At 47.8% G+C, this 23,250-nt stretch overlaps 1 protein-coding gene and 1 pseudogene across 1 annotated transcript in view; both read left to right on the forward strand.

Moving 5' to 3' along the window:
- Nucleotides 1-5,921: 5,921 nt before the first annotated feature.
- LOC110215310 (peroxiredoxin-6-like) lies at nucleotides 5,922-19,619 on the forward strand (annotated as a pseudogene).
- Nucleotides 19,589-23,250, forward strand: part of RNF185 (ring finger protein 185) — a 31,530-nt gene continuing 27,868 nt past the window's right edge. The window contains 1 exon segment of the mRNA XM_020996406.2: nucleotides 19,589-19,738. The gene's annotated coding sequence lies outside the window, so the exon portion shown is untranslated.

Genomic DNA, 23,250 nt, shown 5'->3' on the forward strand with positions numbered 1-23,250 from the left:
GAGAAATGAGTAAGTTGAGGAACTGGGAGTTTAGGGTGTTTGAGGGAGTCTCAATATGTTTGCCCCCTAGTATGAGTGCAGGAATTGGGGAAAAAGCAAGACTGTGGGCTAGGCACTGAACTCATTGAGGGGAGAAGGGGAGCATCCCAGAAGCTGGCAGACAACAGCTACCAGAATATTGGGTGGTAGATGCGGTTTGAGTGAACCCCAAAGCAGAAGAGTTACTGAGCAATGAGGCAGGAGAGCCTCGAAGAAGCAACGGGGAACAAGGAGGACTCCCAATGGTCTCCCTGCCTCAAGTCTCTCCCTACTCCAATCCAATCTTCTTAAGGCCAAGTCTGACCAAGTCACCCTCATTCATCCTCAAGAAGTACTAGTAGCTCCCTATTACCTCTGGGATCAAATATAATAAACAAACAAATAAGAAAATAAATAAATAGATCTTCTTTCTGCCTTTCAGAGACCTGCACAAGATGGTCCCTCACGCCTTCCCAGTCTTCTTACACCTTATTCCCCTTCGCATGATGCACTGTGATCAGGACTGGTTTCTTTGCTGTGCATTGACCATAACTTTCCATTTCCTAAGCCCAGGCCTTTTCATGGGCTGCCTCCCATGCCTAGAATTCTCTCTCTCCTCATGTCTGCTTCCTGCCCACCAGGCTTCCCTCCGACCTTAGCTAAAAGTGACCTTCTGCAAGAATCCTCCTTCATTTTAGAGCCTTCTCTCTAAGACTACCCCCGGTTTATCTTGTCTGTATCTTATTTGTACATGGTTGTTTGCACGCTGTCTCTCCCGTCAGACTGTGAGCTCCCTGAAGGAAGAAATCTCGCGTTTTTGTAGCTGCAGCACTTAGGGTTCTGCCTGGCACATAGTAGGTGCTTCCTAAATGCCTACTGACTGACTGACTATTCTAACTCCTCCATCTCAACTAGTGAGTCAGGGGATGAGAAGAGTGCAGCCAGGGCAGGGCAGGGTGGCCGGGGAGGCTGTCATCGGAGAGAGTCGCATCTCAGTGACAGCCAGAAGACAAAGAGTGAGACAGGAGAAGACTGAACGTGAAAGCCAGTCTGGTGCCTCCAGAGAACACAGCGGAGGGGGTGGGGAGGCTGGGTTGGGGGGGATGGGGGGGGATGGGGGGGAAGGAGGGAGCATGAAGAAGGTTGTATAATGACAACCAGGTTTCAGGACCACTGGGATGGGGAGGGCTTCAGCTGGCTGGGAGTTTGTGAATCATGCCTATTGGGTTCAGGACGATTATTAACAGCAGCGGGGATTCAGCCTCGGGGTGGTGTCCTCTCAGGGTATTAGGTAGCTCAGGCTGGGGACCAGTGGGGGCAGCCGATGGAGTAGCATTTCTCTCCTGCAGGCAGGTCAGGCCAGGAGATAGGAGAAAGGTGGAGGAAGAAATGATGTCCCTGCAAGTGGCAGACAAGCTTTGGATGGAAAGGTGACTCTCATCCCTCGCTGGCATGAGGGGTCTCCAACAAGTGGGAAAAGGCCAGTCGGGGACACCAGCATGTCACTAGCCCGAGGTCATATGGCTAGGAAGTGACTAAGCCAGGAGCCTTCCTCCTCGCTCCACGCCCAGTATATTTCCCACCCTATCATGCTTCCTCTCTATTCATCAGAACAAATCTGATTTTAGCTCCATAAATGTGAAACGAAAGAGATATGTAATTTACTTCAGTCTTAAGAGGAAATAAATCATAGATGGCTCAGGCTAATTCCCTAAAGCAGCATTACTTCTTTATAAAATAAAGAGGGTGAAGTGAGCAGAACCGGGAGAACATTGTACACGGTAACAGCAACAATGTCTGATGATCAACGGTGAATGACAGCATTTCTCAGCAATATGATGATCCCAAAGGACTCATGATGAAGCACTTCCAGAGAAAGAACTGACATTGTTTGAACAGAATGAAGCAAGCTTCCTCCCTCTCTCTCTCTCTCTCTCTCTTTCTTGTTACAGAGTCTTTTGTACGAAATGACTAACATGGAAATGTTCTACCTATATCAGAATGCTTACTGTCTCAGGAAGGGGGAGGGGAGGGAGGGAAAGAGGGATAGAATTTGGAACTCAAAATTTTTTTTTAAAATGTTAAAAAATTGTTTTAACATGTAATCAGGGGGGAAATAGAATATTATTTTAAAAAAATAAAATAAAATAAGGAGGATACACTAGGTGAACTCTAAGGTTGTAAGACATTTACTTTCCTGGATGTGCCAGAAATCCGAGTCCTCCAAAAAGATTCCTAATTATGAGGGCTGTTCCACCTTCATCTTTCCATTCCCAGCCACTTTGCCTAGCATATAGTAGACACTAATTGTTGAATGGATGAGCAACTTGGGGGGGGGGGGTCACTTCGCCCCCTTGTGGCTTTGCCTGGGAACTGCCGCCTCCCAGTGGTGAAGCTCTTTCAACCAATCAGCAAGCATTTATTAAGCACACATTATTTGTCAGACACTGGGGATGCAAAGGCAAAGTGAGCCATTCCTTGCCTTCAACGAGCTTCCAATCTAACAGAAACACGTATAGAATTGTACATAGAATAAATATAAAACTATCAATAAGACTACTTTATTAAAATGGGAATACATATGAAAAGAAGAAATGCAAGTAGATCAATAAAAGGGAGTGGGGAGGAAGAGGAAGAGGAAGAGGTTGAGGGGGCCGGGAAAGGGTAGCAGATTTACCTGAAGGAAGTAAAGGGCTTTTAGGAAGCAGAAGTGTCCTGGAAGGGTGACCAATACAAAGACAACGAGGTGGGAAATGACTGGAGGGACGTGGGTGAGAAACTGAGGCACAAACTGCAGCTGGGTTTCACAGTGCAGGAGGGGCAGGAATGCCTAGTGAGGCTGGATAAGTCGGGGCCAGGTTGGAAACAGATGGGTTTCTATTCGACCCTAGGGACAAAAGGAAGTCACTGGAACTGACTGAGCAGGGCAGTCACCAGGTGAGATCTGTGCTTCAGGAGAATTACTATGGCAGCTGTGCAGAGCAAACTCCTGAGTTAGGAGGCTCTGGCAATAATCTTGGTGATGACACCTTCCTTCCGCCTCCAGGGAGCAGAGGCGCCACCTTCATCCTTCTTATTCTAATTGGTGAACAGATTTCATCATTGTGGGCGCACCCTCCACCTACAGACCCCAGGGGCACATCCCAGCCCCCTCAGCCTGAGCAGACCTGTGAGTTTGTGGGCCTAAATCACAAAATCAGAGATCCCCCAAGCTGGAAGGGCCCTCATGGGCCGCCCATTCAATCTACTCTTGATGGGACGTACCCAACCTGGAGGAGTAGGCCTTCAGTCTCTGCCTGAAGACTTGGAAGAAAGCCCATTCTCTCTCCAGGCAGCCTTTTCCACTTGGGGACAGCTCTGAGTTTTAGGAAGGTTTTCCTTTCATCAAGCCTCATCGTGGCTCTTCCTAACTTTGCCCCTTTACCCCTGGTTCTGACCTCAGGGACCGAGCAAACCAAACCTAATGAGAGCCCTTCAAATATCTGAATACAGCCAGCCTGTCTCCAACCCTACTGCCCACCCCCAGTCTTTGCTGCTCACCATCCCCAGTGCCCCCACTGATGCTCACATGGCGTGACCTTCCCCATTGCCACCTTCCTCTGGCTGTTCTCATTCAAACAGCAAGCACTGAGTAAACACCTACTCATACTAGACAAAGACAGATGAAGGGATTTATATTTGAGTCTGGAGACAACAGGAAGCTATTGGAGGTTATTTATCAGGGGAATGAAAAGATCAGAGTTGTGCTTTAGGAAGATCAGTCTGTCTGCTGTGTGATGGAGGAACTGGAGAGGGATTACACTGAAGGCTGAAAGACCAATCAGGCAGCTATTGCAATAGTGCAGGTGAGAGTGAGGCAAGATCAGCTGCCTACAGCTTTCTGTCCTGTCTGATCCCCATACTTGTATGCCCCTTTTTATGCTGTGCGTAAAACTCACAGGCCCATAGTAAATGCTCGCTCTTCCTAGGAGAGGCCCTAGCTCTGGGCCTCACACAGCTTAGGTTCATGCTCTTGGGGAACCTCACTCCAAAGTGAAGGGACCAATCTCTTCTGATATCCTCTGGCTTATTACCCACACCCCCAGTGAGCCCAGAGGAAAGTCTTTCTCATTTTTAAAATTTATTGCTTATTTATTTTGTTTTTAGGCAATTGGGGTTAAGTGACTTGCCCAGGGTCACACAGCTAGTAAGTGTCAAGTGTCTGGTCTGAGGCCACATTTGAACTCAGGTCCTCCTGACTCCAGGGCCAGTGCTCTATCCACTGCGCCACCTAGCAGCCCTCTCAATTGTTTTTAAATTAAACTTTATTTCCACTTATGAATTCTCTCCCTCCCAGTTCCCCTCCTCCGCCCACCGAGAAGGCAAGAAAACCAAAACCCATTACAAATATGTATAACTACACAAAACAAATTCCCACGTTAGCCACGTCTGAAAATGGAAGAAAAGAAAGAGAAGAAAATACACTTCAATCTGTACTCTGCATCTATCAGCCTTCTTTCTAGAGGCTGATAGCATATTTCATCACGAGTCTTCTGAAATTATGACAGGTCATCGTGTTGATCAGAGTTGCTCTTTCAAAATTGCTCATTTTTATAATATCGTTGTTACTGTAGAAATTGTTCTCCTGGCTCTGCTCGCTTCAGTTTGCATCCATTCATACACATCTTCCTAAGTTTTTCTGAAATGATTCCCTTCATCATTTCTTACAGCAAACTAGGATTCCATCACGTTTGCATATCATAACATCTTCAGCCATTCCCCAATTTATGGGCATCCCCTCAGTTTCCAGTTCTTTGCCACTACGAAAGCCTGGCAATCTCTTCAAGCTCAGGCTTCACTTCTGTCTAGAGTTTCTATATAAGGGATAAACAGGCTCCCTCCTGGAAAAGTGGTCTATTTACAAAGTTGATCAGGTATAAAATGGCTATTTACTTCCTCTAGCACAAAAGAAATGCCTAAAATACACAAGACTCATCAGTGTTCCTTGACAGTTAAAATACAAATGAGAACATGGAGCATGACCTCTACCACAAAAGACTCACTGGAACCCACAAACAACAGATGTATGAAGCGCTCACAAGACCTGTGATGTCAACACAACTCACCAATCCAGACCTCCTGGCAAGCTGTGGTTCGCTTAGTTCCTTTAGCTGTATTATTCTCCTGGTGGTGGTGATCTTCTCCTCTGAGAAGCGCAGTATGACGTACCTCCCAGCTGATCAACTAGACTTGAACCCAGGACCTTCCAACCTCTTGAACTCACAAAGTTGCCATCAAGGCTAGAAACGTCCACCTCAGTACTGCTGTTCAGCCATCTGTGCTGAAACAAGATTTAGTGACTGATTGGACTGGTGGTTGAGAAAGAAAAGTTGGGGATGACCCCAAGGTCGCAGACCTTGGGTTATCAGAAGGATGGTGTTGCCCTCAACAGAAATAAGAAAGTTCAGAATGGAGACGGTTTTAAGGCTACAGAAGTGAGTTCATGTTGACTCCAAGATGTCTTGGAATATCTATTTTGAATTGTCCAGTAGGCAACTGGTGATATGTGACTGGAACTCAGGAGAGGGACTAAGGCTGGTGAGATGAACTGAAAGTCACCTTCACAAAGGTGATAGTTGAACCCATGGGAGCCAGAGAAAAAAAAAAAAGAGGATCCAGGACAGAATTTTGGGACATGCCCATGATTAGGGTTAGGGTTATGAACAAGCAAAGGAGACTGAGGAGTGATCAGACAGATAGGAAGAGAGCTAAGACAGAACAGTGTCATGAAAGGCCAGAGAGGAGAGTATATCCAGGTGGAGAAGGTGATTAGTAGCATCAAATGCTAAAGAAAAAAAGAAAAAAGCTAAAAAAGGATGGAGGCAGAAAAAAGAGTCCATCACACTTGGTAATTAAGATATAGTGGGCTCCTCCTCTCTGCCATCACCGTATGACCAGTCTGTTGCTCAGAGACCTGGCCCCCAACTTCAAGGTGGACGCCATGGTCAGTCACATCTGCTTCTATATATTTTAGGAAACTCGCGGAGCATTTTCTTCTCCCACCCTCAGGACTTTACTCCGGTTTGCACAACAGAACTGGGCTGAGCTACAAAGCTGGCATCAGAATTTGCCAAGAGAAATGTTAAAATGATTGCCCTTTCCATGGACTCCACCCGTGGTCATCTTGCCTGGAATAGGGATATCAAGGCAAACAGCAGAGATGAGCCCCAGAGAAGCTGCCTTTTTCCATCGCTGATGATCACTAACTACACCATGCCATCAGGCTGGGCACATGAGACTCAGGTGAGTGGGATGGTGAGGACATGTCTGTGACAGTTTGCGTGCTATTTATTTTTGATCCAGATGAAGCTCCTTCCCAGCAGCAGCTACTAGTAGGAACATTGAGCAGACCCTCAGAGTGGCTGACAGCCTTCAGTTGCCAGTATACAAGACGGCTGCTACCCCTGTGGACTCGAAAGTGGGAGATAGTCCCAGAATGCTTCCAACTCACCCTGGAGATGAAGAGTTTTCACCAAAGAGCTCCCTTCAGGCAAGAAATGACTAGGTGACATTCACTTCCTGTATGCAGGTCACTTGATCCAGACAGCGCTAAGAGCTGGCTCACTTGAAGATCTTGAACAGAAGGGATGCCAGCCTGACAACAATGTCTTCTGACAGCAACTGACATAAACATCTTGGTGTGATTAAAGTCAGATGTCTATATTAATGACTTTTTTAAACAGGTTGGGGTTTTTTTTTTTTGGTCTTTTTCAGTCATGTCCAACTCTTCATGACCCTATTTGGGGTTTTCCTGGCCAATATATTGGAGTGGTTTGCCATTTCCTTCTCCAGCTTATTTTATATTTGAGGAAATGGGAGCAAACAGGGCTCAATGACTTGCCCAGGGTCACACAGTTAACAAGTATTTGAAGCTGGATTTAAATTCAGTATACTAATGACTTGTTAAATGAAAATGGGTGGACAAAGTCACCTGTGACTCCTTTCGATGTGCCTTTACCAGCATTCGGCTTGAATCACTGAATTTTATCTCGATGCTCTGCTGGCTGTTTGTGGAATGTGCTCTTTTTGGGACTTAAATCCTCGCTCCATCTGTTACAATCTCTGTCACCAGCCGACTAGCACTGTTGGCATTCAGGAGCCCTGCACATGGGACTTCTTTAACTGTGCTAAACACATCAGCTCTTTTTCTAATTATCCACTGGAGGGAGGAGACAATTTAATGTGTCAATTTTGGAGCTTCACCACCCTTCTGGGAATTTCTAAATTTGCGCCCAACACCTTACAACAATTTAGATATTCAGATAGAAGTTGGGTTTTTTTTCTCAATATTGAGTGTTCCAACCACAGTTACCAAAAACTCGGAGGCTTCATCCTTCCAGCAGATAACAGAGAAGTGAAAGACAGTCTTACGATATCGTTACACTGGCCAGGGAGCTTTCTAACAATGTTACAGTATATATTACAGTTGAGGCTGCACAGCAGCCTTGCAGGGACAGCCAGTGAAGGACACAATTCGTTGCTGAGCCATTTCAGTCACGGCTGATTCTTTGTGACCCAGACACTGCAATGGTTGCCCATTTCTTTCTCCAGCTCATTTTACAGAGGAGGAAACTGAGGCAAACAGGGTTAAATGACTTTCCCAGGGTCACGCTGCTAGCGTCTGAGGCCACATTTGAACTCAGATCTCCCTGACTCCAGGACCAGTGTGCCACCTAGACCCTGAAGGGTAGAACGGTGGAGGAATATCATTATACACGTCTTTTTTTAATGTATCTTTTATCTGTACATGGAAACCTGCCCTTAAATGTTCAAAGCAAGATGAAAGCGTACATATGCCATATGGAAAGGAAGGGATTCTCTGCAGTGGGTGGTTTTCTGTTTTCTGATATTTTACTTTTTGGGGAAACATGAGTAAAAGCCTTTTGAAACTCTACCTATCTATCTATCTACACACACACATAGTAGAAGGGGTCAAGACTTGGTCCCTAACCGGATTCTGGCCCTCCAACGACTCCTCCCTCCGTCACCCCCAGCAGCCTGGTTGATGAAATCATAGACAGGTATTAGCAACAAAGGTATGAAGTGTTAATGTATCTAAACCCTGTGACCCCTGAACATCAAGGAATTATATCTAATGGAACTGGAGGGCCTGCTTGCCATTGGCTGACTGATCAAGGATTAGCCACACTTAACAGCAACCCTTCAAAAAGCAAGCTTGCCAGTTTGGAGGTGCAGTTCTGGGGGCGGGGGGAACCTTTGTGGAACATGACCTCTAAACTTCTACTAGAGGGCAATGGGAGGAATTTCTCTCTACTACATCCCTCAGCCTAGCCATGGTATCCTGCAGAGATACTTGGCCACCAAGAAGGTTCTGAATCTAGGGGAGAGACCGAGACAGACAGACAGACAGACAGACACAGAGAGTGAGTGAGAGACAGAGAGAGAGAGAGACAGAGAGAGAGAGAGACAGAGAGAGAGACAGAGAGAGAGACAGAGAGAGAGACAGAGAGAGAGAGAGAGAGACAGAGAGAGAGAGAGAGACAGAGAGAGAGAAGAGAGAGAGAGAGAGAGAGAGAGAGAGAGAGAGAGAGAGAGAGAGAGAGAGAGAGAGAGAGAGAGAGAGAGAGAGTTGGGGAGAAATTTCAAGAAGTCTGATCCCTGGTGGCAAAGATGAGAGCTAACAATGGACTTAAGGGATATTTAACTCTGAAAGCTGGGAATCTAGCTGTGGAGAAGAGCAGATACAGCCTGGCTACGTGACCTCAGAAGACACTTCACCCAGAGGGGAACAGAATGAGAATACCGAGAAGGGAAAAGATGTAGAGGTATTGCAGCGCCAGAGGTATGAGGTGCCTTGGCCATATATGTTCCCTGTCTGTATGTCTCATGACTAGTCTTCCCACTGACAGTGTGTATTTGTGGGATAGCATGCCCCACGTTTATGGGGAAATGTAGTTCTGGTCTTACTACACCAGCTTAAAGCTTTAAGTTAATTGCATCTACTGCCTGAGTATTAAAGATAAGCTCACCAGTGGGGGCTTGTGATAACTTTAGGAGCGTAGAACCACAGTGCTATGAACTTTGAAGGTAGTTTCTCCCTTTGGAGCTTCCTTCATTAGGAGGTGTTACACTTATCAGAGGAGCCGATTCCAGTCAATTCCAAGTTGCTTAATTCCTTTTGGGGGGCTCCATATGTGTCTAGGATCCATCAGAGTTTGCTCTTTTTTTGAGGTAAACCTGCTTGCACCATTGTTGGGAGACTCCAACCTTGTGCTTGGGGTGTCTTCTGGGTTGCTAGGCCTGTGTATGGGCAGCCGATACAGCTCTAGGTTGCTCTCTGCACTTCAGAGGTGGACAGAGGACTTTTCACTGAAGACAGTCTCATACCTTTTGGTGAAGTGAACCAGTCCACACCAGGTTCCTATTCCCTGTCTGGGAATCCATTTGGTACTAGAAATTTCCTCGGGGAAACTTTTTTTTTCTTCTCCCTATGTCGAGGGGTGGGGTGGGGCTGTTAAATGGTAGCTCCGATTCAGCTTTAATGGCTGCTCTTTCCTCCTTGCTTGGGTTGGGAGGGACTTTTCTAGGTGCCCGGCAGGTAGGCATTCTTGATAAACTTGCAAAATGCCATTTGTTTGCTGAATGTGCCTCCTCTCCTATTCGGAGTGATTGCAGCCTCTAGTCCCACCAGCCGGTAGGCCTGGCTCTCACGGAGCATCGCTAATTGGGGGATCATCTAAGAACTATGCTGAATTAACCGTCTGAAACCCTTCACTTGGCGTTTAGGAGACAATTAAGAATCGTGCCGCACGGGCTTTGCTAAGACCTTTTAAAGGGAGGGACTCAAAAAGACAACACTCGTGCTTGCCAGAATCTCTAAAGGACTTTCCAGAATGGGGGATGCGGCCAAATGTAGCTCGGTAAATCTGCTGAGAACAGCAAAAATCTAAGTGGGGGTGAGTGCAACTAGGGGAGAGCAGACCCGTAAAACATGTGTGGCGCAGAGACAAGCTCCCCTTTTGTGCTTATTGTGAGCTCCCAATTTTTGTGGCCATTCAGCAATCCCTTGGTCCCCATGACAGCCACGGGGGAGGGGGCCTCGTCAGAGAGTCTAGGTCACTCGGTAAGCTCTAAAGGGAGAAACAACTTTTGCCCTCGCGCCGTTCCCGTCTGCAGACACACTGGGGGTCTCGTGAATGTGTAGACCCCATTAGCTTGCTCAGTTCATGCAACCTCTCCAGCACAGGGAACGGATGTTCCAAAGGAACTGCGATGATTGGCTCACCACATGGCGAAAGAGAGATTCTGATTGGCTCCAGAGGCATTCCCTCTCGGCCGGGGGCTCAGTGCATCTTCGGCTCAGGGCATCTGGTAAGAGACCACCATGTGGTATGGGGAAGGGCCTTGCAGCCTTCTCTCCTCTGAAGCCATATGGCTCCCAAGATACGGGCCTTGGTCCTTGGCTTTTTTGTTCACCGCAGTCCCTCCTTAGTGAAGGGAGTAGAGTCTCTGGCCTTGGTTGGGACAGCAAGCCCCAGGAATCCGGGAGTCAGAATCCAGGGCAGGTTTTGCAACCAGTGAAACATCATGACCCAAGTGGGTGAAGGAAGGGATCTCTGGGAGCGGCCTTCGGGACCCCAGCCCAGAAGAAGAATTCACCCATCAATCATGCCTCATTTGGACAGCGACTTGGGGGGGACCAAAATTACATAGGAACTGAGCTAAATTATGAGCCTAATCCCACTACCACTTTCTTCACCAAATGAATAGAGAAGAGATTATACCTCTCAGGTATTGGGGAAAATGTTTGTGTCTGTTCCTGTTCTAGCTCTATCTTGAATATAACTGTCCCTTCAGAAAAGGGTAAGTGATTAAATGGAACTGGGGTGCTATAATAGGGGAACATGGCCAGTAGGGGCTCAAACTAGTGGCAGTGCAGAAGAGAGACACCACAGCCCCATCCCAGGATACACACAAATGACTACGCTGTGGAGGATCTCTTGTACTTCCTATGGTAGGGGGAGGGGCCTCTCTGCCCTCCCAAGAGCTCTGGCTGCTACTCCCACACGGCAGCAGGAAGGTGTGCTGCCTTTCTCGCTTGTATTTCTTTCCCTGAGTATAGGTGACCAAGCAGTCCTAAAATGGACATTTTCAACCGCATGAGTTTGAGTGGTCAGAAGTTCCTGACTTTCAGCAGGAGGAGTTTTCTGCAATTAAATCCCTTCTTAGAGAAGATGACTGTTGTCAGACAGGAGGATTGGCCCATGACCTGGCCTGCCAGAAGGCATGGATCTTGAGGGACTTGTTTGGGTGGTGGGTAGTGCAGGTCCAGGGTAAAGGTATAGTGACAGTCCTAGAAAATGTTTCAGATTTGGATGTTTTAGGTATCAACCTACTCTTAGGTATTAACCTATCAACGATTCTGGGAAGAAGAGTATTACAGGACTTGGGAGTTATTGGACCATGTTTTAGGTCTTTATCAATGAAAACTTATGAGCCTTTTAAGTATACAGCAGAAATGAATACTTGAGAAAGCGGGTAAAATTATCTGGAAGCCAGGAGAGATAACAGATGCCAGATCTGGATTGAAATGATGATTTTGTAAGATTATGAACCCCAATGAGGAGAGGGCACTGAGTGATGGAGGCAGAGTGAAAGTCTGTACATGGCAATGGGAGTAAGGAGCATTTCCACTACTCACTGGGACCAGTGTGTTGACCCTTAGGTTGGATGGACTGATGATAACAAAGAATGGACAGAAGGCTATTAGTTTACTCCTGTTTTCTCTGCCAAAAATGATCTTTGGGTTGGAAAGCAGAGAACAAAACTGGCTAATAGGAAATCAACAGCCAAGATAAGTAAGGAGATGGTAAGAGAACGTTTGCCCTCGATGAGTTCAAGGCACCAGGCCCAGATGAAAGTTACATCTTTGGGGACTGAAAGAACAGGCAGGTATGGCTGCTATACCAATATCAGCAATCTCTGAAAGATCATGAAGAACTGGCAAGGGACTGCAGCACTGGAAAGGGCTAATGCTGAAGGAGAAAAGAATAAAGTCTGCAAACTTAAGGCAGAAGAGCCTGACTTTGATTCCCGCTCCCCCAGCTCAGGGATGACTTTCCCCCTAGGACTAAGGAACATGGCAGGAGCAACTGTCCTGGGCGCCACGTCTGACACAGCCACTAGGAGGCGCTATAAGAGTGAGCTGTCAGTTTACTAATTCTGTGCATGCACCCTTCCTCTGGTCCTCCCCAGTTCTGAGCCACTAGGGTCTGCACTTCCCTAGATACCTTCCTGGGGTCCTGACAAGGACTACGAGTTTCTACCACCTCCTAAGTGAATTGGCTAGTGTCCTGTCATCCAGTAGTTCCAGACTATTTTCCTTCCTCAGTGTGACTGCTCCGAATTTACTCTATCAGCATAGGAGTTAATTGCATTTACTGAATCTAAATCAAAAGCAAAAATTTAAAAGGTACAACTTTAATACTCAGTCACTCCCACAAAAGGTCCCAATTTTCACACAACCCCACCCTGGCTTTTGCATCTTTTTAGAGATGAACCTAAAGACCTTTCTACCCGGCACTGCTTGGTCTCAAATTCACAAGGAGAGGGTGGAATGCTTTACCACCATTAGTTTCAACATCTAATGGCTTCCAGAGCAAATGAGAAACTCCTTGACAGCAGCCTGGCAGACTTCCCGCTTGAGACCTTTGTGATCTGGTTCAGAGAAGCCCAGGGCCCATGAGGTCTCTGACACCTTCTCAGAACCTTCTCCCAGTGTGACTATAATGCACCTCAAAGTCCAGCCCTGAAGAGTGACAGTCCAAAGGCGGTGCACCATCAGCCTGGACCCCAGGAGATAGGGAGTATATGGACGAAAGAGAGACGGACACAGAGACAGAAAGACAAAAGAGGGAAGGAGGACAGGGGGGCAGAGGGAAGAGAGGGAGAGGCATCAGTGTGCAGGATGGACTGCAGTGGGGGAGATGCAGGACTAGAACTCTAGGTAAAAGGTGATGAAGTCTGAACTAAGATGGTGGCTGTATGACTCTACAGAAGGCATTGTATCTGAGAGACGTTGTGAAGGTTGAAAGGCAAACATCTGGCAACTGACGGGATATACAGGGTGAAGGAGAGGGAGGCGAATGTCAGAATTCTAAACCTGGGAGACTGGAAGCTGCTGGCATCTTCAATAGAAATAAGGACAAGTTTAGGGGGAAAGATCATGGGTTCATTTGGACACGGTGGGTTGAAGACGTCTTTGGGACGTCCAACTTGAAGAGTCTATTAGACAATAGATGATGAAGGACAGAAACTCAGGCAAGAGATGGGCACTGGATGTAGAGACCTGTGAGTCACCTGCATAGAGATGGGAGCTGATGAAGTTGTAAAGAAAAAGAATGTAGAGAAGAGAGCCCAGGAAAACGCTAGAGGGCACCCTCCGTTGGGGCAGCATGATGCAGATGGGGACCATGAGCCAATGGAGGAGTCTGAGAAGGAGGGGTCAAACAGGTAGGAGAGCCAGGAGGGGGCAGTGTCACGAAGCCCAAACTGGAGAGAATATTCTGGAGAGGGCAATCCACAATGACAAACGCAGCAGATAGAGGATTAGGAGTGTCAATGCGTCTATACCCTGTTACCCCTGAACCAGGAAGGAGTTGTCCCTAATGGAACGGGAAGGCCAGCCTGCCATTGGCTGGCTGATGAAGGATTAGCCACACTTGTAGCAACCCTTGAAAAAAGCAAGCTTGCTGGTTTGGAGGCACAGTTCAGGGGGGAACACCTTTGTGGAGCACGACCTCTAAAAGTCTTCTGGAGGGCAATGGGAGCAATCAGGATTAGGGCTCAGAAAAGACCATCAGATTTGACAACTTAAAAGCCATTGACAACTTTAAGTTTCAGATGAGACATGAGGTTGGAAGCCAGGCTGCTGCAAAGGGCAGAGGAGCAAGAGGAGACAGGGAAGAGGCAGCAAGTGTGGGAAAACTGCTCAAGGAGTCTGTTTGAGAAAAGGAGAGATCACAGGCAGACAGACAGACAGACAGATAGAGGGCACAGGGTGAGCTGAAGATGAAGGGGTGACATCTGGAGAATAAAATGAAGGGGTGAGAGGATGATACTAGGAGAAGGAGAAAGGGAGAGGTAGAATGGGGTACATTATCTCGCACAAAACAGACAAGAAAAGGTTCTTACAGTGGAGGGGAAACACGGGAAGGTGAGAGGAAATGAGGGAATCTTATTCTCATAGGATTTGGCTTGAGGAGGGAATAACATACACACTCAATTGGGTATGGAAATCTGTCTTACCCTACAGGAAAATACGGGGAGAAGGGGACAAGAGAGCAGGGGGATGACAGAGAGAAGGGCACATTGTGAAAGGGGTAATCAGAAGGAAGTACTTCTGAGGAGGGACAGGGTCAAAAGAAAGAATAGAATAAATGGGAGGGCAGGACAGGATTAAGGGAAATAGAGTTAGTTTTTCACAGCATGTCTACTATGCAAGTGTTTTGCATAACTGCACAGGTATGGCCTGTATTGATTTGCTTGCCTTTTCAATGAGGGGTGGTGGGGTGGGAGGAAGGGAGAAAATTTGGAACCCAAAGTTTTAAAAACACATGTTTAAAAAAAATGTTTCCACATGCAACTGGGAAATAAGAAATACAGGAAATGAGGTACAGAAATCTATCCTGCCCTACAGGAAAATAGAAGGGGAAGGGGATAAGAGAAGGGGGGAAAGAGATAGAAGGGAGGGCAGACTAGGAAAAGGGGTATTCAGAATGCGTGCCATCTTGGGGTGGGGGGAGGGGCAAAATGGGGTGAAAATATGGAATTCAAAATCTTGTGGTAAAAATAAATAAATTTATATGCAAATGAATGGGATGTCCCAGTGAAGACTTCTCAGTATAACCAAGGTAATGAGTTCAGAAGGTAGTGCGAGAAATGAACTCTCAGAAGTGAAGCCTCCTCAAAGGGTCAAATAATTCTTGATTATTACTTTCAAAATCCTCCCCCACTCAGACCCTGTTTTTAAGCACTTAACAGAAAGAATAAGCCCTGCCCCACCCCCAACCTGAGCTTCTAGCCTTTTTCCTTGGCTTTGAATTTTGGCCCTGGAATGTAAGCCTCACCTCCCAGGTAAGGGGGTAAGGGATAGTGGTGGGTGGAGGCTTGTTTGCGTGGTGGGCGGAGATTTGCTTTCATAAGGCGGCCCCTGTTACTCCCTCCCTCTCTCTCTCCACAGCCATCTCGAGAGATTGTAATAAAGGTAACCTTTGCTTTCCACCTTGAGAAGTCTCTGAGTTTAATCTGGGTTGGGGTCGCTGTCCCATACCAAAAAAAAAAAAAAAAAGAGAGAGAGAGAGAGAGAAAAGGACAGATCTGAAACTATAGCCTGAAGGGATGGTAGGATCGAGTGAAGATGTGTTAAGGGTGATAGAAACGTGGGAATGTCTGAAGGCAGTAAGGAAAGAATCAGTTGATAGGAAAAGGTTGAACATTTCAGGAAGAGAGGCAGAAACAATATGTATCCTGCCTTTTGAGAGAGGCTGAAGGGGCAGAGGGTACTTCCAACAGGTGGAGTCCAGGGATGGAGGGAGCTTGCAGGGCTACACATGGTAGAGAGTTCTGTGGGGAGTCAGGAGTATGACTTGGAGAGGAAGTCCCTCTGGAAGATCCCGCTGCCCCTATGGCCCTCTCCTCCCATACCCTCCACTGTGAGGAAGTGCTGCTTCACTACCCCACTCCTGGTCCAGCTCCATCCGCTCCCAGCACTCCGGACTTGGGCACCATACACTCCACCCTCCCCCTTTTTCAGCTCCCTTTGATTTGTGTCTTCTCTCAAAATTCGAACATAAGCTTCCTGAAGGCAGAGAATACAGTCATCCCTTCCACTGGCACAGCACCCCGGGATCTGGAAAATCCACTTAAAATTTTTCAACCCTCCCTTCGTATCAGAGAAGAAATCTTAATTATTATGGTATTAAAAGATAAAATATGTTTTCTTTTTTTAGTGAGGCAGTTGGGGTTAAGTGACTTGCCCAGGGTCACACAGCTAGTAAGTGTCAAGTGTTTGGTCTGTGGCCGCATTTGAACTCAGGTCCTCCTGACTCCAGGGCTGGCGCTCTATCCACTGCAACACCCAGCTGCCCCCAAAATATTTTTATATGATATAATACTATGCATACGTTTTATGCACTTCTGAGTTTCTAAACCCTTTCTGTGTCATCTGCAGCTTCCACAAAACTCCCTGAAAATTCCCATTTAATTTCTTATGCCGACTGGCAATACATTGAAACCGCGATGGGAAAAGCCACGATGTGGAAGGCCTAGCTGGACCTCTCTTCTTACTTGTATTTTTATTATCAGCGCTCAGCACAGTGCCTGGCACATGGTAATTGCTTAATAAATGCTTGTTGACGTTACTTTTCTAAAGTTCTATAACGTTTGAGAGTCCTCTATTCTAGAGGTGTCAAATTTGTGGCCAGTGGGCCTACAACACTCCTACGTGATGCCTGAACTGGATTAAATTTTATTGGAAAATGTTTAACAAAACAAATAAAAACACAATGTAGATGATATTAATTTGTGCGACGTGGTAGGGAATCCTTTCTGTTTGAGTTTGATATCATCGCTCTATTCCATGAAAGGTCTACTTTTCTTCCTCTGTAGCATTATACTGAGCTTTGAAGAGCAAGTTATTCTCCCTGCTAAGCCTTTTTTTTTTTCCCTTTTGGAATACTCAGTTCCAGGATCTCCACTCATTTTTAGTAGAAGCTGCCAGGTCTTGTATGATCCTGACTCATTCCCTGAACTTCTTTCTGGATGCTTGTAGCAATTTTTCTTTGACATAGGAGCTCTAGGTATTGACTGACATTGCTAGGATTCTTTCCTTTTGGGTTGCTTTCAGAAAGTGACCAGTGGATTCTTTCTATCTTTAGTTACTTTGCTTTCCGGTTCTAAAACATTTTAGAAGTTTCCTTTTATGATTTCTTGAAATATAATGTCCAGCACTTAATTTTTTTTAAATAATGGTTTTTATAGAAGACAATGACTTAAACTGTCTCTCCTTGACCTTTTCTGGGTCAGCTGTTTGTTATACCAGATGCCTTATATTTTCTTCCACTTTCTCAATCTTTATTTTTCCCTATTATTTCTTACTGTCTCATAAAGTCCTTGATTTGTTGGCCTACCCTGTTTTTCTTCTTGTTTAAGGATCATCACTTTCTCTTCTAGGCTACTTCCATCAATACACATTTATTAAGCACCTATTACATGCCAGGCACTGTGCTAAGCATTGAGGATACAAAAAGAGGTAAAAGACAGTCCCCGCCCTCAAGGAATTTACAATCTAATCCGGGGAGACAACATGTAAACAAATGTATACAAACAATATACAGGATAAATGGGAAATAACTAACAGAGGGAAGACACTAGGATTGAGAGGGGTTAGAGAAGGTATCCTGTGGAAGACAGGGTTTTAGTTGGGAAGTCAGGGGCTGGAGATGAGGAGGGGGAACATTCCAGGTATGGGAGACAACCAGACAAAATGCCCAGAACTGAAAGACAGAACCGAGAGGCCAGGGTCACTGACTAAAGAGAGCCTGTCCAGGATTAATTAATTAATGGGCAGCCAGGTGGTGCGGTGGATAGAGCACCAGTCCTGGAGTCAGGAGGATCCGAGTTCAAATCTGGCCTCAGACACACAGCATTTACTAGCTGTGTGACTCTGGGCAAGTCACTTAACTCCACTGCCTAGCCAAAAAATAAAAAATAATAATAATAATCCACCAGATCGGGTGCAGCGTCAGAGGGGTGAAGGGGCATATTAGGGAGAGATGTTGCACAGGTAAAAGCCACGGGGCTTGGTACCATATTGGATGTGGGGGGAGCAGGGAGAGGGAGTGACCCCTAGATTGGGGGGATGGGGAGGAAAGCGGCATCCTCAACAGTAATAGGGAAGGTGGGATCTTTCCTTTAGACGACAGCTTTTATTTTACTTTAAAATCTAATTTCATTTCATGGAGACCTTGCAGAAAATCTGTTTTTCCTCTGAGTCTGTTTTGCAGTCATTATAGAATTAGACTGGCAATATTTTTTAATATTGGTTTGTGTTTTGTCTTTTATTTACTCATCTCTTTAGCTTCAGTTCCTGAATTGGGCTGTATGCCCCAGCAACACTGGCCTAGAGGCAATGGGAGTGGGGCACCACAGTGGATAGAGCATGGGGCCTGGGGTCAGGAAGAACCAAATTCCAATCCAGCCTCATACACTTACTAGCTGTGGGACCCTGGGCAGGTCACTTAGCCTCTGTTTGTTTTAGTTCCCTCAACTGTAAAATGGGTCATTGTGAAGGTCAAATGAGGTCACTGTAAAGCTCCTGGCACATAGTACGCAAGGAATAAAGGTTTGTTCCGATGTTGTTATTTCTTACACAAGATGCTCCCAACTCCAGGCTTTTTCACTGGCTTTCCCCCATCTGGAATCTCTCAACTTGGCCCTGGCTTCCTTCAAGACTCAGCTCAGGTCTCACCATCTACAAGAGGCCTTTCCTGGGATCACGTCCACTGAGAGTGCCTCCACTCTGACTGCCTCCCACGTATACACGGAGCTTATAGGTACAAAGTGGTTTTCACGTTGTCTCCTACCGTTAGAATGTGAGCTCCTTGGGGTCGGATGCCATGTTTTTGCCCTTCTTTGTATCCACAGTGTTTAGCATGGTACCTGGCACACAGCAAGAGCTTAATAAATGCTTCTGTGCCAGAGTCAGAATCCACCTGCTGATGCATTTATGGGTAGGGTGGCTGGTCCTACTTGTTCTCACCCTGGGTCACCCAGGCTCTTCTGTTGACCTCTGCCTCCTAGGGACAGATGCTCCTCACCCCAGAGACTAAGCTAACAGTTCAACAAGAAATAGGAAAGAACTCTAGTTCAACGCCTCATCACCTCCTGCCTAGACTATTTCTCTAAGAGAGTCGTTTTCCCCTTTAGGTCGTTCCCTTTCCAAGTTATCTTTCACAAAACTACAAAAATAATCTTCCTAAGGCACATCTCACCATGTCACACCCCTGTTCAAAAGCCTTTGATGGTTCACTATTGCCTCTATGATAAAATGCAAACTCCTCACACTGGTATTTGAAGTCTTCCTGAATCTGATTTCAACCCACTTCTTTAACCTTGGTTCTAAAGCCCCTCTCCCAGCTCTGACATCCCCCACTGTAAGGCCCTCCCAGCTCCGACATCCCTAGTTCTAAGGTCCCTCCCAGCTCTCACATCCCCTGCTGTAAGGACCTTCCCAGTTCTGACATCCCCTGTTCTAGGGCCTCTCCCAGCCCTCACACTCCCTGTTCTAGGAACCTTCCCAGTCCTGATGTCCCCTCTTCTAAGGCCACCCCCAGCCATGACAGTCTCTGTTCTGAGGCCCCTTCCAGCTCTGACATTCTATTGTTACGCCCCTCCTCCTGACATTCGGTGCTTTGTCCTTGCCCCTTCCGCACCCCACGTGCCTCGCTCGCAGGCGGAACCTTGGTCGTCAGACCAAAGGTGTCCGCCCACGGTGCCCGGCCGTTCTCTTCCGGGCGCGGGCCGGAAGTGCCTTCGCGTAGGCCTTATCCCCCCGCGTCAGGTGACGGGATCACGCGGAGGAGGCTCTGGAGCCGCCGCAGCCGGAGCCTGACTGACGTGACGGGCGGTAGACGGAGCGAGCGAGTGAGCGCGCGCTGAGGTACCTCGGCGGCCCGTGGCCCGCGGCGCTCTGGGGCCGCCTGCACTCACTGGGGGTGCGGGCCTGGCCTTGGGCTGGGGGGCGGGGAGGGAGCGGGCTGGGAACTCCTCTCCGGGTCCCTGTGCGGCTGCGCAGGCGCCGTGGCAGGGCAGGGAAGGCGGGGGTCTGACTCCTCAGGACGTACTTCAACCTGCTACTGGGCATGTGCCGTAGGAGGCTGGGGGGGGGCTTCCTCCTTCTTGGACTGTCTGGGGCTGTGACACGCCCCCTATAACTTTTCGGTGCGCAGGCGCGCTAAGAGGAGAGGCGGTGGCTCGAATGGTGTAACGTGAGACTGCGCATGCGCCCTAGATCATGCTGCATTGGGAGACGGACTACCACGTCTGCTCGTCGACTTTTTTTAGCTCCACCTGCGCATGCGCTTTATTATGTCGGGTGAGGCCGGAACCTCGGGCCCTAACCCTTTTGCCTCTGCCTGCGCATGCGCCTTACGAAACGTGGCTGGTTTCTGAGCTGACGAAGTCACCCGCCTGTGGCCCCGTTGCCACTGCGCAGTCGCTCTGCAGTCTCTGGGCCAGGACGCCCCCTCCCCTCTTTTGGTGATGCCTGATCCCCCTCCTTAGGGCCACTTAGGTGCCCCGGGGGCGGCCCGGCCGGGGCAGGAGCGTGGGTTAGGGCTGGTCAGCCGTGGCCGCAGCGCTGACTTCACCGTGTGCCTTGTTCCTGCGCCTGCTGTGGTCAGTGCGGCCGTGACCCTGAGCCCAAGCGGTGGAGAGCCCTGCCCCTCTGAGCCTCCCTTTGCTCATCCATAAAATGGGCTTGAAAATCCCCGCTCGCCTATGCCACGGCGTCATTCTGAGCACCAGAGGGCATGTAAAAACCCCTGTGTGTAAACTCCCCAGTAGGTGAGAACCCGGGCAGAAGGGCAACAGGGCACCCCTGAAGCTTCCAGCCTCCCGGGTGTCCGTGCCCGTGGTCAGCGCGGCTCGGGCCCGCCTTGTGCCCGGCGCTGGTCCTGGCCTGGAGGAGGGCGATGTGGCCACTCAGAGCCCGAAGAGCGCCTAGGGTTACGCAGCCTGAGTCACCAGCTGGGAGGGTTGAGACTTGAGAAGGCTGCTCCTCCTCCCTCCTCCCACTGAGGGGCCTGACTTAGTTAAACTCCTGCCTGCCTTTTCTGCTGTTTAAGTTCTTTTTACTGGGAAGGCGTTGGGCTGGGCGTCGGGCAGGCAAAGATAAAGAAAAGGGCAGGGACCTTGTTCCCAGCCCAGCCCGAAGAGCGCCTAGGGTTACGCAGCCTGAGTCACCAGCTGGGAGGGTTGAGACTTGAGAAGGCTGCCCCTCCTCCCACTGAGGGGCCTGACTTAGTTAAACTCCTGCCTGCCTTTTCTGCTGTTTAAGTTCTTTTTACTGGGAAGGCGTTGGACTGGGCGTCGGGCAGGCAAAGATAAAGAAAAGGGCAGGGACCTTGTTCCCAGCCCAAGAAGGCTGCTGCAGCTGTGCTAAGAGACCTTGCACAGGGGAAGGAGTGGCAGGGGTAAAGTTCTTCGGATCATTGGAGGAAGAGCAGAGGAGAGGAGCGGAGCCGAGTGGAGTGGAGTGGCTGGGCAGAGAAGGCTTCTTTAGGTAGGTGGCCCGGGCTGGCCCTTGAAGAAGGGCCCAGAAAAGGAAGAGGCATGTTTCCTAGGGTTGGGCCCACCCGGCTCTTCAAATTCATAGAAGTGGGAGAGGGAAGAAGGAGATCCAGGAATAGTAAGCTAACCAGGAACACTTGTCTGGTTAGGCTGGGACACAGAATGAAGGAAGGGGAGAGACTGGTATCAGACAGAGCCAGAAAGGTCAGCTAGGGGAGTGTGAAGGGAGGCCTTGAAGGCAAGGCCTCCGTATTTGGGCAGCTGTTGCCTCTCTCCCAAACTCCCATCCCCCCCAGCTAACTACCCACTAGAGAAATTGAGACCCCATACCCGCCTGAAACCAAGTTTGTCTGTCCCCCTGATCCTGGCCCTCTTCTGATCTTGCCTGTTTCAGGTGAAGGCACCAACGTGCTTCCAGTCACCTCAGTCATCCCTGTTTTGATTCTGGTTTAGCTCAGGTGCCTTTCCCAATCTGATGCCTGGCCCCTCTCATTGGGGTACTTTTTTATATTTTTCTATCTGCTTATCTTTGTTTGTATTGTTTTCTTTGATCTACCGTATGCTACAAGAGTAAGGACCATTTTGTTTGCCTCCGTGTCCCCTTTAATCAAATTTTTCCTAAAGAAAATTGAGACAGTGAAGGCTTTTGGACAGAGGAGTGGTATGATCGCACCTGAGTATTAGAAAGAGTGTTTTGGGAGCTGTGTGAATGAAGTATTGGAGAGGAAGGAGCCCAGGAGACCAGAGGATTGTAATTGTACAAGTAAGACGTGATGACTCCTCATTAAGTTCTCTTTGCATGGAAGGTATTGTGCTGGACATGCAGAGTGCAGAGGTTTTCTTAAATGGCAGAGTCTTTGACCAAAAGGGTTCTCTTTAGGGGTAACAAGCAAAGAAAATGAGAAATCCTAAGGAAAGGAGACAAGTTTGACCACTGAGATTTGGTGGGAAAAGATTTACCAGTAGGTCTAGAAGGATGCCCCTTATTCAGAAGGAATAACATAGATAAAAGAGGGTGGGAATGGAATATCATTGTTAAGACTATACATAAAGAGGGACAGCTAGATGGTGCAGTGGATAGAGCACTGGCCCTGGATTCAGGAGGACCTGAGTTCAAATCCAGCCTCAGACACATAACACATACTAGCTGGGTGACCCTGGGCAAGTCACTTAACCCCATTGCCTAGCCAAAAAAGGAAAAAAAAAAAGAACATACGTAAAGAAATTGGAAAGCAGAGGTGGAGAAGCCTGGGAGAGAGGAACAAAAGTGACCCACCCTCAGAGTCTTGAAGGATGAAACTTGGAGAAGAGCAAAGAGAAGACAAATAGAAAGGTCTCTGTAACAAACTTGGGAGCCACCATATCTGAAAATAATAATAATAATAAAATAGCTCACATTTCTGTCCTGCTCAGCATGTGCCAGGCACTGGGCTAAGCACTTTACAATCCTTATCTCTTTTGATCCTCACAACCACCCTGGGAGGGAGGGGCCCTTATTCTTTCCATTTTACAAGCTGAAACAGACAGGTTTAAGTGACTTGCCCAGAATCACTCAGCTAGCTGCCCCTCTGAGTATCACAGCCCTTGATGTGCTATGTGAGAAAGCAGATATTGAGCTAATGGTAACAGACAGGAAGCTGCACCAGATAGACACAGAGAATTTTGTGGGCCTTGAGGGATCCTTCTCAGCATATCTGAAAGCCGGGAGGATACCAAATGCTTGGGGGAAATTAGATACTATTACTACCCCAAAAAGAATGATTGAAAAGATTATCAGTTACTGACCATATCCCGACTAGCCCACGTCTGCAGAAGTCTTCCTGAGAATAATCGGTACATGATGCGTATTAAGGGCTCCCGTAACATGGTTGAGAGAAGGGA

The sequence above is a fragment of the Phascolarctos cinereus genome, unplaced genomic scaffold (assembly GCF_003287225.1).
Source record: "Phascolarctos cinereus isolate Bilbo 61053 unplaced genomic scaffold, phaCin_HiC Scaffold_4;HRSCAF=312, whole genome shotgun sequence".
Taxonomy (NCBI): domain Eukaryota; kingdom Metazoa; phylum Chordata; class Mammalia; order Diprotodontia; family Phascolarctidae; genus Phascolarctos; species Phascolarctos cinereus.